Genomic DNA, 7,170 nt, shown 5'->3' on the forward strand with positions numbered 1-7,170 from the left:
CACGTAAATCTCACCTATGTGTTATTGTTGCACATAGGATTTATAACTTTGGTTTTCTTCGTTAGTCTACATTTCCTATTGTCCTCTTCTCTGTTTCTACTGAACAAAATATAACCGCAACGTGAGCGCCTCTCAACTGTTGTAACAATGCGGAGGGCTCCTTATCGACATGATTGGTTAACGGTGGGTGAGCAGGACGTCTTGTGTAAACACAAGCTCACTTCCTTCACAACACCTCTGCGCTGCTCGGCAAACCGCAAAAAGTATGAATGTCCTGACTTCTGCAGAGGCCACATCACCGTAAATACTGCACGGCCAATGCAGACCTCAGATTTACCATGTAGTGCCTTTTTAGAACAGCCATAGCTCTGAACCTTGGTGGCTGGAGCGGCGGGGGAGGACAGCTCATCATAATGACTGGAGCGGCGGGGGGAGGACAGCTCATAAAGGCTGGAGCGGCGGGGGGAGGACAGCTCATCATAATGGCTGGAGCGGCGGGGGGAGGACAGCTCATCATAATGGCTGGAGCGGCGGGAGGAGGACAGCTCATCATAATGGCTGGAGCGGCGGGGGGACGACAGCTCATCATAATGGCTGGAGCGGCGGGAGGAGGACAGCTCATCATAATGGCTGGAGCGGCGGGGGGAGGACAGCTCATCATAATGGCTGGAGCGGCGGGAGGAGGACAGCTCATAATGGCTGGAGCGGCGGGAGGAGGACAGCTCATCATAATGGCTGGAGCGGCGGGGGGAGGACAGCTCATAATGGCTGGAGCGGCGGGGGGAGGACAGCTCATAATGGCTGGAGCGGCGGGGGGAGGACAGCTCATCATAATGGCTGGAGCGGCGGGAGGAGGACAGCTCATCATAATGGCTGGAGCGGCGGGAGGAGGACAGCTCATCAATGGCTGGAGCGGCGGGGGGAGGACAGTTCATCATAATGGCTGGAGCGGCGGGGGGAGGACAGCTCATCATAATGGCTGGAGCGGCGGGAGGAGGACAGCTCATCATAATGGCTGGAGCGGCGGGAGGAGGACAGCTCATCATAATGGCTGGAGCGGCGGGAGGAGGACAGCTCATCATAATGGCTGGAGAGGCGGGGGAGGACAGCTCATCATAATGGCTGGAGCGGCGGGAGGAGGACAGCTCATCATAATGGCTGGAGCGGCGGGAGGAGGACAGCTCATCATAATGGCTGGAGCGGCGGGAGGAGGACAGCTCATAATGGCTGGAGCGGCGGGGGGAGGGCAGCTCATCATAATGGCTGGAGCGGTGGGAGGAGGACAGCTCATAAAGGCTGGAGCGGCGGGAGGAGGACAGCTCATCATAATGGCTGGAGCGGCGGGAGGAGGACAGCTCATCATAAAGGCTGGAGCGGCGTGAATTAAATGGCATTAAATCATGTTTGATACCATTCCACTGATTCCGCTCCAGCCATTACCATGAGCCCGTCCTCCCCAATTAGTGTGCCACCAACCTCCTGTGGTTGGAAGAATACAGATTACAGAATGTATGACTATTTTTGTTGGTCATCTATACTAATTTGATTCGCTTTTTAACGTGTCATAAATACCTGCTACAAGACCGTAGATTGCTAAGACAAGACTTGTTTATGCAGGTGGTTTTACATCTAATTGTTTTGGTCTGATATCTGCCTGGGGGAGGATGGTGGATTTACTTTAGCCTGTATGTCTCTTCCCCTCATACCCGGAGATAAAATCTGTTAACTCAAATATTTCACTGTCAATTTATGCTATTAACCTACTAATTTAAGCATAAAGGTATGGCCATAAATGACATCAAGGACTTGCTTTCTCCATAGCAATGTTCTGGCGACAAACTTGTAAGACACTTGCAACACAGTCGAGTCTTAACGCATCCCTGCACTCTATACTCCTCTGTAAACTGGTCATCTCTATACCCGTCGCAAGACCCACTGGTTGATGCTTATTTATTAAACTCTCTTATGCCTCACTTCCCCCTATCTGAGATATCTACTGCAGCCCTCATCCTCCACATACAACACCCGTTCTGCCAGTCACATTCTGTTAAAGGTCCCCAAAGCACACACATCCCTGGGTCGCTCCTCTTTTCAGTTCGCTGCAGCTAGTGACTGGAACCAGCTGCAACAAACACTCAAACTGGACAGTTTTATCTCCATCTCTTCATTCAAAGACTCAATCATGGACACTCTTACTGACAGTTGTGGCTGCTTTGTGTGATGTATTGTTGTCTCTACCTTCTTGCTCTTTGTGCTGTTGTCTGTACCCAATAATGTTTGGACCATGTTTTGTGTTGCTACCATGTTGTGTTATCATGTGTTGCTGCCTTGCTATGTTGTTGTCATAGGTCTCCCTTTACGTAGTGTTGTGGTGTCTCTCTTGTCGTGATGTGTGTTTTGTCTTTTGTTTTAAACCCCATCCCTCCAGGAGGCATTTTGGTAGGACGTCATCGTAAATAAGAATTTGTTCTCAACTTGCCTAGTAAAATAAAGTAAATACAAATTCAGTACCACATTACGACAGTAGAGGCCACTCAAGTGACAAATGACAACAAAAACATGCTTTTGGATTAATTGCAGTACCATTAGGTTAGTTGTAAAAAATATCAATTGGTAGTAGTGTTGATAGTTGATTTGGCTGTCCCACGAATTAGCATTGTATTCATTTGCAGTCCTGCCATTTACTTTCCACACAAGGATTGCGCCAGCAGAGAGGCTACCACGGTACTGTTGGCTTTGGGTCATGTGAAACGCGGTGGGTAAATAAACTAGCTTGTGTACAATATCATGTGATCCACGGAATGGCAGATATATTGCGCAATAAATTTGATTATCAAAATAACATCTTTGAACAATGTAAAAGTAACTAGTTTTGAACAATGTAAAAGTAACTAGTTTAGATGTGGAACCGTTGTTAATACTTTGGCTAAAACCTAGTGTAACGGATGTGAAATGGCTAGCTAGTTAGCGGGTACGCGCTACTAGCATTTCAATCAGTTACGTCACTTGCTCTGAGACTTAAGTAGGGTTGCCCCTTGCTCTGCAAGGGCCGCGGCTTTTGTGGAGCGATGGGTAACGACGCTTCGTGGGTGTCAGTTGTTGATGTGTGCAGAGGGTCCCTGGTTCGCGCCCGTGTCGGGGCGAGGGGACGGTTTAAAGTTATACTGTTACACTAGCTTCTATATTCGTTTATTTGTTTAGCTATACAAACAAGCTAAAACTGCACCCCTCAACAAGCCATATCGAACAGCTGACAGCTAATTATGCAAGCTAGGTAATCAAAAGACAGGTAGGCTATAGGAATGTATTGACTTTCAATATCTCAATCAAATTCACTAATGTAATGTATGGGCAATCAGTGCCTAGAAGGAGCTGTTCTACACGCAACAGACCGACGACCCAACGCACGTTGATTTTGTCTCCACACAAGGCGCGATCATGACACGCAGGTTCAAATATCAAAACTAAACCGTGAACGTGGAACATTCATGGACATTTATCTATCTTGCTGTTGCTAGTTAATTTGTCCTGGGAGATTAACATTGGCTTGTTATTTTACATAAAATTCATGTTTTTTTTTCTCCTACTGTATCTTCGTATAATTTTGGCCCAGAGTCATGCAAAATCGACTACTACTAACACTAGATAAACTGGGCATCGAGCAATCCCGTTCTGAACCAATACATTCTAACATTCTAATAAATACATTTCATATGTGCTATTGCAAAAATAATGATTTGGTTGTATTTATGAAGGTATCTGGGAACATTAGAATACGAAGATTTTTTTAAATTATATAACACAAAACACCGCAATTCAAAGAAATGCATTATTATTTTGTTAAGACCTGCCTTAAGAAACATTTAAAACAAAAACTATTGTATTTAAAAAGAACGGAACGTGGATTTTCTTTAAATTGTAGCTGAGTTCCCACTCCGCTAACTACATATCTGATGTGCTGAATGTCCCGCTGTCGCTCCTCCACCCTTAGTCGCCTTTGCCTGGTCACTGGTGTAGCCTACACACTTCATGTTGTACACACAACTGTTCGAACTATTGCATTCCATGCCTCAGTAGACATAAGCACGATTTCATGTTCTTTTTTTCAGGAGGGAAGAAGGCTACAATGCAGCTATTTACTTGTTTTAGACAACATACGGACATGTTCATACAAACTTCGTTGTCAGTATTGCAAACATAAGCACGATACAAACAAGCAGTCTACCGATTCTATGTTCTTCTTAGCCGCTGAGGTACATGCAGCTATTTACTGTCGCCACTATTTCAGCATATTTGTATTTATTATGGATCCCCGCAGCTACTCTTCCTGGAGTCCAGCAAAATGAAGGCAGTTTTATATATTTTACCAACATTACAATACACAACAGATTTCACAGCAGAAAATAAATAATATTTAACCTGATAAGTTGACTGAGAACACATTCTCATTTAAAGCAACGACCTGGACAATAGTTACACTGGAGTTGAATAAGCAAATTGGAAGCTAGTATGAGGACTTGTTGTGTTTTAGTAATGTGTATACTGCAGTCATGTTAACATGGAATGCCCCACAATGCAACCATAGTACATACACAAGGTGCAGTACACATGAAGGCCAATAGGTAGGGATGTTGTCCCACTAACAGGTAGACTAACTCCCTGTAACACGGATCAGACTGGGAATTGAGCCAGAACTCCAGAGTTAACACTCCTACTCTTACAATAAGTGCCATAGAATCTTTAATGATTTATCTGAAGACAGCACCCAACACAAAGCAATGTGCCTGGGGATATTATTTTTTTTTTTAGACCAGAGGGGAGAGTGCCTCCTACTGGCCCTCCAACACCACTTCCAGCAGCATCTGGTCTCCCATCCAGGGACCGACCAGGACCAACGCTGCTTAGCTTCAGAGGCAAAGCAGTAGTGTGATGCAGAGTGGTATGCTGCTGGCTGAGAGAAAGAGGAGCAGGCGAGGAAGAGAGAGGATCGGGGCAGACAGTCAGAACCGTGCACATAGGCTATATCTTGGTCATATGTATCGAGCAATGTATTGACGAGCAATGCCTCGTAAATTCACCAAAAGTATAATAAAGTATTTATTAGGCGATCAATGAGTATGGCTAAGCTATTCTTCATTGTGCCAGTGAATTGACGTTGAATATTGACAATTGCATCAGTTTAATTTGGCCTAAATGTGCAATAAAAAGCATTGCTTATAGCTTATTTAATGAAACCCTGGCTGGCTGTTGATGTCCTATCTCAGGGCTCTCCAACCCTGTTCTTGGAGAGCTACATTCCTGTAGGTTTTTGCACCAACCCCAGTTGTAATTAACCCGGTTCATTTTATCAACGAGTTAGGCTAATTATTTAATCGTATGCGCTAGATTAGGGTTGGAGTGAAAACCTACAGGATGGTAGCTCTCCACAAACATGGTTGGAGAGCCCTGTCCTAGGCAATAGATCGCAAAGCACAATCCCTGCTAAACTTATTGTAAATGGCAAGTTCCCTTTCTCATCCATAAACACAGTCAAGTGCAAATACGGTTCAGCAGCTCAAATCAGCAGGATGTGGGGCTTTGTTATTAGGAAGGACGTCTACCATGGATGGATCGCTAAAATAATGATTATGATCACACTTCATCAATTTAAATATCGTGGGGACACCATCTGGCAGCCAAGCGCGAGTTGTCAGTGCAGCGTCCAGACATGACGTTAAATATCTTCATCGCCTACATGAAAAACCTCCAAGCTTCCGTCATAAGTGTCAATTCAGTTTGGACATATTAAGAATTACAGGGGGCAGTTTGGAGAGACTAACTAATCCTGTGTGAATAGTCTTCTGGAATAACGCACGTGCTTCGATAATAATTACAAAACCAACGTCTCTAGTAATACCCGTCCGAATAGGGCAATAACATGGCAAAGAATAGGCTTATCAGCACAGAAGTATCACTGAAATATTGTACACTGAACAAAAATATAAACGCAACATGCAACAATTTCAATAGTACCTAATATATGGATTTCACATGAATGGGAATACAGATATGCATCTGTTTGTCATGGATACCTTTAAAAAAAAAAAGGGGGTAAGGGCGTGGATCAGAAAACCAGTCAGTATCTGGTGTGACCACCATTTGCCTCATGCAGCGTGACACATCTCCTTCTCATAGAGTTGATCAGGCTGTTGATTGTGATCTGTAGAATGTAGTTCCACTCGTCTTCAATGGCTGTGTGAAGTTGCTGGATACTGGCGGGAACTGGAACATACTGTCGTACACGTCGATCCAGAGCATCCCAAACATGCTCAATGGGTGACATGTCTGGTGAGTATGCAGGCCATGGAAGAACTGGGACATTTTCAGCTTCCAGGAATTGTCTACAGATCCTTGTGACATGGGGTTGTGCGTGTTTGCACAGAGATACCTTGAAACAGAAGGTGATGGCGGCGGATGAATGGCACGACAATGGGCCTCAGGATCTCATCAAGGTATCTCTGTGCATATGCTGATTCAATGTTGCTTTACCTCACTAAACTAGACATTAGTTGAGATCCTGAAAGAATACGGGACAGGAGATGAAATAACTGTACTTACAGGTGACCGTGGCAACTAGCAGGGCAGAAATTTGACAAACTGACTTGTTGGAAAGGTGACGTCGTATGACGGTGCCACGTTGAAAGTCACTGAGATCTACAGTAAGGCCCATTCTACAGCCAATGTTTAGCTATGGAGATTGCATGGCTGTGTGCTCGATTGTATACACCTGTCAGCAACAGGTGTGGCTGAAGTAGCCGAATCCACTAATTAAAAGGGGTGTCCACATACTTTTGTATATATACTGTCGTTTGTTCACAAAATAATCCAGAATATTTCAGTAAATAGTCCCACACTCAGGCAGAATGTTCTACTGGATGTTCTGTTCTCAGCCAGGCCCATCTTTTCAAAGAAAACACCATTTCATTATATCTCTATTTGAGCAAAATAAGTAGTGTTGTTGTGATCACAAGAAAATCCTATTAATTCAGGTAAAGAGCCTCATAATCAGGCAGACATATCTGAATGTTCTATCATAAAGTGAGCACAATTAGTTCCCCTGGCTGATATGGCTTATACTTATAAATACTATGAGTAAATTAATAGATGACATTCACTGTTATGAAGTAATGT

This window comes from Salvelinus alpinus, chromosome 2, assembly GCF_045679555.1.
Source record: "Salvelinus alpinus chromosome 2, SLU_Salpinus.1, whole genome shotgun sequence".
In the NCBI taxonomy this organism is placed as follows: Eukaryota; Metazoa; Chordata; class Actinopteri; order Salmoniformes; family Salmonidae; genus Salvelinus; species Salvelinus alpinus.